The 12717-nt window shown below is 40.0% G+C and overlaps 1 long non-coding RNA gene across 2 annotated transcripts; it reads left to right on the top strand.

The window, feature by feature from the left end:
- LOC110395037 lies at positions 30–5797 on the top strand. Of its 2 annotated transcripts, none has more exons than XR_002436115.1 (2): positions 30–108; positions 2737–5797. It is a non-coding gene; the product is annotated as an uncharacterized LOC110395037 (long non-coding RNA). The 2 variants fall into 2 exon arrangements; XR_002436116.1 differs by lacking the exon at positions 30–108 and adding an exon at positions 506–1050.

Below are 12717 nucleotides of genomic sequence, written 5' to 3' on the forward strand. Positions count from 1 at the left end.
GCCGATGGGAAGTGTAGTGCCGAGCCGCGCGCGGGAGGCGCCGCGCTGCTGAGGGGAGGGAGGGTCGTGCCGCGAGGGGCCGTCTGCAGGCACTGCTACCGGACAGCGGTCGGTGCTTGGGGTTGGACTAGGTGATCTTAGGAGTCATTTGCAACCTTAGTGATTCTATGATTAATTGTTACTTCTGCTTGCTTTGTGGCTGTTCTCGGCATCCCCAGTCGCTCCTGTCGGGAAGCCTCAGCAAGCAGTCACAAGTGGTTTTTGAGATGACTGATCAACGTATTTTTTTAATCAAAGGCAACGTATAGGAAGAAAAAGCAAATAAGAAGATTAAGCCTTATGCAGTTTGCAAGCTGATCTGTCCTGTGTTTTTATGAGCAGCCTGCATAGGTGTGTCATAGAATCATAGAATCACCGAGGTTGGAAAAGACCTCTAAGACCATGCAGTCCAACCGTCCACCTATCACCAGTATTTCCCTCAGTGGAACATCTAAATGTTTCCTGAACACCTCCCGGGATGGTGACTCCACCACCTCCTGGGCAGCCCATTCCAGCACATGACCGCTCTCTCTCCTTTCCCCAAAATACTGATCAATGATTGCTATCTCTTTTTTGTTTTCTTCATAAAAGGGATGTCCCACACATCCTGACAACAGGAGCCTTTTCTTACTGGCTCCAGTTAGACTAGATGAATAATTTACATAGCAAACAGTTTATTAGTAGATTACTCCAGGACTCTTATCACAAAGACAATATGAAGAAAAAAAAAAAGGAATAACAAAAAAGAAGCTGTCTGAAAAGATCCCGTATAATTAAACTTCCAATACACAAATGAAAGCAAAGGAATCTTATTAGCATGATAATAATAATGGAAGTATTATCATTGAATTATTTAATTAGTAGCTAGATTGACATTGTTCTTACATGTTTGATAAACAGGTTTTTGCAGTCAGCATGATTAGCACTCTACTTCCAACACTTACAGGCTGTGAAAACACCCTAGCAAGTTACAGTCATCATTTGAGAGCTGAAAAGCTGATATGGCATTATGTTAGTATCAAATATTTCAATCGCTGTTTTCTTAAGTAGTAAGCTGCAATTATTTAAAAAAAAAAAAAAAGGTAGTCACAGTTTGATTCATTTCACAATTAAGTAACAGCTGATGAGACATTTCCAAATAAAATTATTGCACTAACCATGTAGAAACTAGATCACAAAATAATTAAGATTTGGTATCTTAAAAAAGGAGTAAGGAACATCTTTCAGCATCTTTCATCAGTATCCTTTTTACTTATTATCCTAATTTATTGTAATGCCATTTAGCAATTAAGAACCCTCCAAATGCTTCTTTTAAAAGAAGTCAGTCTGGTCAGTCAGGTGCCTCCTCCCATAACACTGACACTGAACTTAGTATTATCATCAATGTTATTCTTCCTGGTTGTATTCTCCATCTACTGCAATCAAGAAGACAAGAAGATGCTATGTAAAACCATGCCTTTCTAAATACCGTACATGTTTGAAGGAGGTTGATCATAGCTGCTGTTGTTCATATTTAGACTGTCAAGCAAAGAATTAATCATGCGAGCCTCAAGCAGAATAGTTTGTGCATTCAGTATTGATATTCCTTAATTATGAGTATGTAAGTAAATCACTGCAAGTACAGAAAACCTCTCAGTTTCACTCATCACAGTGCTTCAACATTTTAGTTAATATCGTCAAAAAGAACTGAGGCTGTTTCAGATCTTAATGTGTTTCCATCAAAGATGACAACTTATTTCTGGTATAAGCATCCAGTTCTGGGGCCCCCAGCACAAGAAGGACATGGAGCTGTTGGAGCAGGTCCAGAGGAGGACCACAAAGATGATCAGAGGGCTGGAGCACCTCCTCTACGAGGACAGGCTGAGAGAGCTGGGGCTCTTCAGCCTGGAGAGGAGAAGTCTCCGGGGGGACCTTATAGCGGTCTTCCAGTATCCAAAGGGGGCCTACAGGAAAGCTGGGGAGGGACTTTTTGTAAGGGCAGGTGGCAACACAGAGTAAGAAATTCTTTACTGTGAGGGTGGTGAGACACTGGAACAGCTTGCTCAGAGAGGTTGTTGATGCTCCCTCCCTGGACACATTCAAGGCCAGGCTGGATGGGGCTTTGAGCAACCTGGTTTAGTGGGAGGTGTCCCTGCCTATAGCAGGGGGTTTGGAACTAGATGATCTTGAAGGTCCCTTCAAACCCAAACCATTCTACGATTCTACGGTAAGATTTGACGTCACCTCATCTCATTATGTTTTCAAATTATGTTCTTTTTCTGGACCTTTTTAATAACAAACTTTACCAAGTGCCTGCCAAAATATCCTTTTATTGGATTTACAAGATACTAATGGGATGAGATTCAACCTCTGGAAAGTCCTGTTATCTTTGATAAAATTGCACAGCTGGGAATCAGGAGAGCTTCCTTGAATATACAGAACTGGACACCTATGCCCAGTGATCCTAGGCCTTTCCATACAAAGATTCAAAAGACTGCTAGCGTTTTGTACCTACAAAGACTGACTGTCTCATAGCATTGTACATGTATATAATTACAGGCTGAAAAGCCATCTAAACTCATAGTAAGATTTTACAAGTCACTATGTACACTTAGAACAAATTATACAATGTGTATTATATACATTCACAGCTGTAATGCATATCACATTTTTTCTTGTTCTTGAATTTGGTATTTCTTGTTTTTTTTCCAATCATAGCAAAACGTTATCCTCAGGGAGTCCTCAGGGTGAGGGGAACTTGGACATTTCAGCAGTGACGCAGCAGCTGAGGGAAGGAGAAGCAACAGGTTAAGCAGCATCAGCAGAAAGTGGCTGTTACTGAAGAGGATATTTGAAGAAAGACAATGCAGTCTTTTTTACTTTAGTGAATCAACTTTTTAACTCGCAGAGAAGGCTTCTTTCTCTCATTTTGATATTAGCTATGTTTGGGAAGTATTGAGCTTTATCTTTGCTCAAGGATAGTAACATTTAAATGTGTTTATTATTTACTTAATTGTTGCTGCTAAATTCTGTGATTCTTCTTTTTCTTTCCTTTCACGACTTTTTAGTAGCATAAACTGCTCCATCTCTTGTTTGATTCTGTGGGGAACAGTCCCACACACCTCTGCTGTACTTTTATAGATTTCTTGTCAGTGCTGTTAAATTGCTTCAGAGTAGAGAAGGAAGGCTATGGGCCCAAGTGATGGTCTCCCTCCTAAATTTCATTACAGAGGGCTAGAATCAAAATATACTGAAGTTGTGGAGAATTTTTGTATTGACTTTGGATCAAGCTATAAATTTTTATTAAAAAAAACAGCTCCACTGATTCTTTATCTCCCAAGCAGTGTGTGCTGTGTAATCTATGAATAATTCCAGCCGTGACTTCTTTCTCTCATATTAAGGTACCATTTCTGATGTCAGCATTGACGGGGTAATAATATCAGCTGAATGAGTGATAAGAATTCAGAGCCGTTGCAGTAGCCTGAACATTAATAACTGTAATGTCTAAAGAGGAGGGCTAATACATTTAAAATAAGAAGTGGAAGTGGAAGTAATATTTTTCATTTCAGTAAAACAAATGTATGGGATGACTGGAGCACTCAGTTCCAATGCTTCATAAGATGCAATTAAGCAGTAATTTGATTATTTGAGTTCTGTTTATTTTGACCTTTCAGCCACGTAGGAAAGGTTTTCACCAGTCAAAGTAGAGAATTCAATAAAAACAGAGACTTTAAGCATAGTGAATTTCAGGGAGGGGAGAGATGTTCTGCAGACATGTATCTAGGCAGAGCACTTTCCTGCAGCACAATTCTGAAGACAAATGAGTAGGCATCCTAATTTCTTCCTTGTCCAGAAAGAAAAAACTGAGAATGCAAATCAGGATTCCTTGATTCTGAGCTAGTTTTGTGCTAGCTTTGTGTTTGGCCACTGTGGAGTTACTTGAAAAATAAAAACATCATGTACTTCCTTAATTCTCATTAGTTTCCCGATAGGTCAACAAATTGTGCACAAAACAATTAGTTTGATGACTGATTAGAGATACTAATGCCTGAACATAAATCTGCAAAAGCTCTCGCAAGTCCCTTGTTCTCCAGAAAGACCATCTCAGTTAAATTATCCATTCAAAGCGCCTTTATGAAGTTTGTTTTCTTAGAATGTTGCAAGCAGGGCTGATTGCCTGTACTGGAACATGGTGCTAATGGAAGATGAGCCCTCCTGCACTGTCGTGGCTCCTTTGGAGTTTAGCTGTGGATTTCTGCATAGCTTTATGTTATGCCACAAGAACAGGTATTGGATAATTTCTATAACTGTATTATTTTTCAGATACAGTGTATCAACTGGGAAGAAAATATAGCATTGTAATCCATAAAGATGAATCAGTGCACTTCTAAGAAAAAAAACTCTTAATTTATCAAAAATTTCAGGACATGAGGTAGCTTTTAATGAAGTCAGTGGCAAATTTTTTTCTGTTTTTATGGCATGGAATCAAAGACTGAAGTAATTGCAGTGCAGAAAGGAACATTATTTACAGCGTAGAAAGGATTGTTTTATTTCAGAATTGAAAGCTATAGCTTCTTTTCATGGCTTTCTGTAAAACAAGTTAAAAGCAAACATAGATCATGTTTTATGATAGGCCATGAAGAACGATTTCTGCCTCCACAGCACTTTCACCAACAGAAGTAATTCCATTCACTTGAAAATAGCAACAACAAAAAAATAATTAGCTCAGTTGCACAGGCACATAAATGCATGATCTATGAGTTCATATTAAAGAACAATCTACAGATGTGTCCCACCACATACAAACACTCACTGTATAGTTGTTACAAGCTGTACCTCTAAAATTTTTAATTGGATAATAACCAGAATCTTTTTTCCTCTTAGGGGTCGTGTTAGGCAAAAGGTCTGCAGGGCTGCCTACAGGATAAAAATGTTCTACGCCATTTACCCACAGTTCAAGGCCACCACGCCTGTGCCCTTTTGTGGATGTCTTGAGGTCCAGCAGCTCATGCCCACGGGCAAGCTGCTCCCTGGTTCAAGGCTCACCAGCACTGCTGTCGTGGATTGCGTCCTGGCTTATGGCTCAAAGCCTACCAGGCTGCCCATACATTTTTCCTCTCTGAGAGTTGGCCCTGGCCTGCTGGAGCTCTGTTCCCTGCTGTTTGACTTGTGGCAAATTAAGCAGTGATCTTATCCGGCACATTTTCTTTCCCTTTTATGTGTTGCTGAGGAGGCTTTTTTCAGCTTATCCACACTAGCCATCACCTTTTTTTGCCCTGCTGCTCAGATGACCGCCATCCCCTTAAACAATTGCCATCTTTGTTTCTGCATAGCCAAGCAAAGATGGGTTGGTAATTTTGAGACATCTCACTGAGGAAATCTAATGATTCAACTGAACCTTCTCACCCAAATCTCTTTCCTGAGATGCCAAAAGAGGGGAGAGTCTCAGGTTGATGGCTTATACAGAATAACTTTCCTCTGAATTATTTGGAAGTCTGGAGATAACATTACACACAGGCTAACTCTACTCAGTGCTCTTCAGTTGAATCTATATGCTACATGATCATTATTTTAATTGTACCTTCGTTGGAAACTCATAAAGTTAAAATGCAAATGTTTGTTTACTACAGGAACACTGAGACCATATACCCCACTGATGGAAAAGAAAATGTACATGTGCATGTCTGAACTTCATGTATCTTCATTTGTAAAGAACGTTTTTCTTTAAATAAGATTATTAGGATAATCTCATATATTAGAAATAAATGCTGTTATTCAATAAGGCTGTCATTTAAGTGATGCATTATGTACATATTTAAAGGCTATGCTTTAGTAATCATGTTATCTATCTTCATGATCCTCTGCTGACATTTATTGTATTTCCCTAGAGCACTCTGTTTTAGCATCTGTCAAACACGTAATTTCACATCAAAATTTAAATAGCATATTCTGGTGTAGACAAATTTTGTTAGTGCTTAGCTTGCCTACCTTTATGTCCTCTCTTAGCAAAATATGCTTTGGGGTGGCTGGCATTACCTGGAATGAAATATTCTAAGATGAGGATATCCTGGTATTAGGTTATGGAAACTTGTCTGTAATCTCGGAAGTTGTACATGCACTTTCATTTTGGGGTGCTCCAGAGACTTTCTCAATAGGACGTTGCAGCCTGAAGGACTTCATGTGCATTTACACAGCAGGTTCTTTAAATGGCCAAACCCAGCAACAACATCTAGCTCTTGTACTGCATCATGCCAACTCCATGGCTCACCTCACTGCCTACATAAGAGCATTATTTGCTTTTGACCCCTTGGCTTCTGCAGTCACATACATATTCACTGAGATTACCTACATATTCCCAGCCGTTTCTGAGCACTGGCTGTGAGCAGATTTGAAGGCGGGCAGAGGGATCTTGTGCATGTGCTGAGTCTTCCCGACATTTCTGTACAGAACCATAGGGGTGAAGCAGGTTCAGGTGTGTAGCTGGGTATATACCCTAGTATGATCCCACTAGCTTTACAGAACAACTTGAAGAAGCAGAGCTGCTGCAGAGTTTTCTGGCTGTGCATGTGAGACCTGAGCAGTGTCCCAGGTAAGATGACAGGGAGTTCTCTTTTCCCTAAGGCGCTTCTTTTGAAGAGGCACAAAAGTTGTGGCACAAGGCCAACATTAAGGGGAAATGTTACAGGCTTGGTGGTATTCGGAAGGGACACCTCAGAATACAGGTCAGTATGCCCATGACCGGGCATACTCCATTCTTCTCCCTTCCATTTAAATGAAGTATTCCCTCAGGGCTCCAGAGCATACTCGTTTCTTAGCAGGATTTGTGGTCATGGATCTGGTTTCAAGAGTTCCTCTGATTGCTCCTTCCTGAGAAGTCTAGACCACTGTCTGCTGTGCAGACCACTCAGAGCTATAAACTGCAGACCACATTCCTCCTTCATGGATCATCACTGACCACAGTAAGGGCACAGATGATTCTGGACACATTTTTCTGTTTTAGGAGATGAAATTTTCTGTGTCTGGACAAATCATGACCAACTGCAATGTGAGCGACTCCATATTGCTCTTTCTGGAGATTCCAGTTCTTAAGAAATTAATGCTAGAAAGAAGTCTGGAAAGGATAGCAAAAGCAGACAGCAAGGAAGGCTGGTCTGAAGCACCTGGCTGTAGTGCCTGGGGTGTGCTCAGCACTTGCAGGTCAGCTCTTCCAGTGCCAAAGCTCGGAGCACAGAGCACTGGAGCTGCTGTGGGTACACAATCCTTCTGATACAAGTCTGGTGTGTTCAGCCTGTGCTGTACATGTTCATGTTCAACACGGTTGTGTACATGACACGCTTGATCTACCGCTGTCAGATCTGAGTCATGCTCTTTATGAATCAAAGGAAACCTGAAAGACAGGAAGGGGTTCCGTGCCAAGCCCCAGAGAGAAATCTCAGTGACCTGCTAAGAGAGCAGGTCTGGATCTAGTTCTGCCTCTGTGCCTCCAGACATGGTACCAGGGAGTGTAGGCATACACGGTGCTGCCTAGGCAGTATTTTCTTGTATCTCCTGCAGCGCGCAGTGCAGATCCCAGCTCAGAAAGTGTGGCTGTGAAGTGATATGCAGGATGGAGAGTGGTCTTTAAACTTGCAAGAGAAATTAATGAAATGGAGCCAAATCTTTAACATCTCTGTTCCTCTCTTTTCCCAATTCCACTAAAATGTGGATTTCTTGCCAAAGACATAAAGAGGCTTATTTAATCATTTTTACTAACGTGCTCTAAGATTGTGAAATGCAGAATGCCTTGGGAAAGTATTATTCAAATTCAGTCGAAGAAGAATATTCACTGTTTGCATTACAGAATCAAATGACCCAATCCATCATGTAAATTATACACAAAGATATGATACCTCCCCTAAAGTCAGTGGAGAGGAATGATCATGCTTTTTGCATTACAATTGAGTCGTATGATATGGTCTACCTTGAATGTTATATACAAAGGCAATGAGACCTCTCCCTGACATCTTATAACCCGTATGAATCCTGTTAGCGTAAGTCATTTTGAGCATTATATTTTCTGCCAAACTTTAGCAGTGAATGAAACATTATAAAGAGAAAAAAAGGCACACAAACAAGAAAAATATATTAATATTCAAAAATAAATCAATTTATTCAATTTTTAGAATGAAATGGAAAAACTTTTCCATTAAAAATATTTTCCATCTTGGTAAAAGAAGCTATATGTTATGATGGACCTGCCTTGGATTTTGTGGTTTTATGAATAAACTACAGAACGTGGAGACAAGTTTGCAAAGTCCTGTTCACTCATGTCACCAAGTAGCTATATAAAAAGAGCTTTCCTCTGAGTCTGTTCAAGGTTTTGACTTACCATGGGCTAAATAAATGTATGACAATCTATTCCAGTCTTATGGAGCAACGTTCCATATCAAATATTACCAAGAAGTATTCAATACCTACCGTGCTTTAGCACATTCAGAATATATATTTTTTAAATGTAGAAAGAAAGGCATTTTTCCTTGGGAACAGTCTGACTGGGAGACAGACATCCTCCCCATACAGCTGGGCAAGTCTCCTCTGCTGAGGAAACGAGATAGGAAAGGGAAAGCGAGACCTGCTTAGGCTGGAAGAAAACATGTGGAGAGGCTGAGATAACTTAAAGCCTTGTACATGATCCATACAGTTACAAGAGCAAGGAGTTGATGCTGTGTATGAAATTGCAAAGGGAGCTGTGATGCTCACTGCCTCTGCCTACCAGAATTCTCAAAAAGAATCTGGCAGAATTGTCAAAAGACATTGAATCTTTGCTGGATACTCACAGGATACAATGGATGTGAACATCACAGCCAGTTTAAAATGAGAATAAGATCCATTCTGGTGCACTTTTGCCACCTGTATACTGAGGTGTTCATTATGACTTGGTACACCTTGACTTTGATTTTCTTCACAGTTTTTGTATAAGACAACACCAACTTTCAAGATATCACATGTGAACTGTGATAGCAGGAAATTCTAGCCAGGTTTCTAAAAAGAGTATAACTGTTCATCTTTGGTCTCTTAAGAGCTTAGTTTTCCTGGAACTCTGGGGAATACAAACTTAGAGCTAAATAAAATTGTTTATGCGCAATGTGAACAAACAGCAAAAGAGCTGAAACTCTAACCGAGAGACCATAACACACTGATGGATAGGGCTGTATTTCATGGAACACTAATGGGGATTTTAAATGACATTTAAGAAGGGAAAGTGAAAAGGTTGTTTTCTTCCCAGAGCTGAATTATTAGTAGATTTGTATGGAATTGCAGGATACTATTATTACTTTTACATAAGTAATACTTTTCTTACCTCAGTTAGCAGAAGACCAGAAGCCATGCTATGAATCTCTCACTGAAATGCAGTCATCAGCTATGTAAATGACTTTATAAATGTGTCCTGAAAATGGAATCGGTTTATGCAAATTAATCTCAACCACATTTTGCAAGATAAGGAGTGTAAGAAATTATGGAATAAACTCAGGGGTGTTGGGAAGCATCATTGGATTCTACTGGAAGAGAAGAGCACCACTTGGGGAACGAGCTACAAGTTCCACCAGTGGGAGGAAAGGAGCCCCAGCCAGAGACTTCAGAAGCACGAAAGGAGATGGAAGATAAGTGTCCGGCTGACTCCTTTCACTGATAAAAGTCACTTTTCCCTTCTAGATTGTTTTCTTCCATGTACAAAGAAGTATAATTTAAATAGTTGCTGACCACCTTCTGGAAATGAAAATGGATTTAAAATGAAAAGACTGTTGTTTAGCACTCCTTATTGCTAGTCGGCTCTTAAAAATGCTTGGAAAGAAATATAGGAATCAATATAGGGATCAATGTAACCATTCATTTTGAGTTATTTGAGCACTGGCCACCTGAAAATAAATATATAAATCTCTTCCTTCACAAGTCCATAATATTTGCTAATACATTTGGCATTTTCTCCATTACAATAAAGACACATCATGAGAGAAAGGAACAGGCTTTTTTTTTTCTTTGATATCATGCTCTAGCAGATATCTCAGTTTCTGCTAAAACCTATTCTTCCTTTCCAGAGTAACTATTCTTTTCCCCTAGAAATCAGACTGTCTCTGAACTACTGACTTTTAGTTGGAAAAGTCTGGAATAACTTGTCTGCACAATGTACTGGAATATAAATCATTTTTTGCTTTAGTGTACAAAATCATCTGTTAGATTTCTGACGATAAGAGCATCATATTTTATCTTCTAGCAATATACAAAATCAGAGAGCCGTTCTGAGTGGACTAAGACTCAAAGTTTTTGTCAAGGATTAATAAGCCCATGAGCAGAATTGAGACAAAAGAAAGTGTAACATTTTAATCCATCTTTCATGCTTCATAGCAATGTCTATCCTTTTCTACATGCTGAAGGGCAGAAACAATTAGTTTGCCAATGCAGAACTGGGGTGAAATCATTGCAATGTAGTAAGGGAAGCGTCAGTCATGTTTCAGGTCGCACCAGCACGGTCCAGTTAGATCTTAAGTTTACTATTTGCCTCCTATTGTGTTTCATTTGTGTCAGAGAAATCCATTGGGGACAGTTTCATTAACAATTATAGCTTCTTATGAGATTTCAAACTATATTTCCAGTCTAGCCTCTTTATCATACATGCAACTGTTTGCTGATAGTATTCATGGCTTCAGTTCCAGCACTCCACTTATCACCTGGTTTCTGCTGGTGGCTTTCCCTGTCTGTTTCAAAAAGTTAAATCTGAGATACTAGGCAGCTTTCTTAGTTATGATTATATATAAGTCAATGTGGTGACAAATAAAAAACATCCGCACTTCCATTACATCAGGTAAATTCACAAATGAAATATTTATTCAGCAGCAAATATTTCTAACATTGTGAAGCAAAACTGGCTTTAAGACAGCAGATTTCTTTGCAGTGAATAAATAAATAACATATGACTCTATTGTCAATCCTGATATATGATTTTATTAAACTATTTCTGTTGGGTTTATCACTGAATGATGGCTCATTGGTGGGGCAAATCAGACTGCTAAGCTTTTTGCTTGTTATGTAGCACAAAATCAGAGCACGTTTACTTTCAATGGACAATCACACTTGGTATGGGCTACATTCACAGTTGGTTATGTGTATCCAGATCTTTGGATTTGCACTAGTGTAATGCTGTGCTCCCTTGTGTTCCAGTCATCCCCAATTAAAAATTATAAGCTAAGTGCTACAAACTGACTTACAGGAAGCAGAACATAGCAGAGGGAGCGCAATGGCAATGTCACTGTATGGCAAAGGAGGCTCTGGGCACAGCATATTGCAAAACAGGACTGCATGTATACATGTACCTGTGACCTACATGTTCAGCAGGATGTAAGCTGGCATGTGCACAGCCGTATGTCCAGCAATTTGAAAGTATTTCTGATATTATTGTTGGGTCACTCACAGCAAACTAATGGATACAATTTAGTTTTGCAATTTAATTTTAAAAGAGTGCAAAAATTGAGCTGGCAGGTGTATAAGTGATTAGGTTCCATTATTAATTCCATTTTTAATTTTTACTATGGTTTTATAAATGGTTAAGAGAGAATTAAAACCAACTATAAAAATATTTTTGATATCAGTATTGCGTAAGAGCAAGGCAAGAATAATTGTGTTTACCATAGAATCATAGAATCATAGAATCATAGAATCATAGAATGGCCTGTGTTGAAAAGGACCTCAAAGATCATCGAGTTTCAACCCCCCTGCTGAGTGCAGGGTCGCCAACCACTAGACCAGGCTGCCCACAGCCACGTCCAGCCTGGCCTTGAACACCTCCAAGGACGGGGCATCCACAACACCCCTGGGCAACCTGTTTCAGTGCGTCACCACCCTCTATGTGAAAAACTTCCTCCTAATATCAAACCTACATCTCCACCCTCGTGAACAATCATTCCCCCTCCTGTTTATACGCTCCCTTCAAGTACTGGAAGGCCACAGTGAGGTTTCCCCGGAGCCTTCTCTTCTCCAAACTAAACAAGCCCAGTTCCCTCAACCTTTCCTCATAGGAGAGGTGCTCCAGCCCTCTGATCATCTTGGTCGCCCTCCTCTGAACTCGTTCCAAGAGCTCCATGTCCTTCTTGTGCTGGGGCCCCCAGGCCTGGACGCAGTACTCCAGATGGGGCCTCACAAGAGCCGAGTAGAGGGGGACCACCACCTCCCGCTCCTTGCTGGCCACTCCTCTTTTAATGCAGCCCAGAACATAGTTGGCCTTCCTGGCTGCCAGCGCACACACGTTTATGAGGATGAGTTCCTCAAGAAAGTACATGTACTTATGGAAACAAATCCAAACAGCTGAGAGGGTGTGAAACTACAGGCAGAAGAAGCAAGTGGAGGCTTAAATGGAAGAAGTGAGGAACATGGGTTAGTGGGCATGGTGGGGATGGGATGATGGTTAGACTAGATGATCCTAGAGGTCTTTTCCAACCTTAATGATTCTATGATTCTATAAGTAGCTAATCTCTCTATCTCTGGTGAATAAAGAAGTGGTTTACCGCTACTTGCTTCAAAAGCAAAGATATTATTTTGTCTGTGACAAAATAATAGTATATTTAGTATATTGTACATATTGGAGGTATGAACAGATGCATTATTAAAGTCAGCTAAATATTGGATTTCTGTGTTCATTTCCTTTGTCTGGCTTTAAATGTCCATTCA

The sequence above is a fragment of the Numida meleagris genome, chromosome 2 (genome assembly GCF_002078875.1).
Source record: "Numida meleagris isolate 19003 breed g44 Domestic line chromosome 2, NumMel1.0, whole genome shotgun sequence".
Classification (NCBI taxonomy): domain Eukaryota; kingdom Metazoa; phylum Chordata; class Aves; order Galliformes; family Numididae; genus Numida; species Numida meleagris.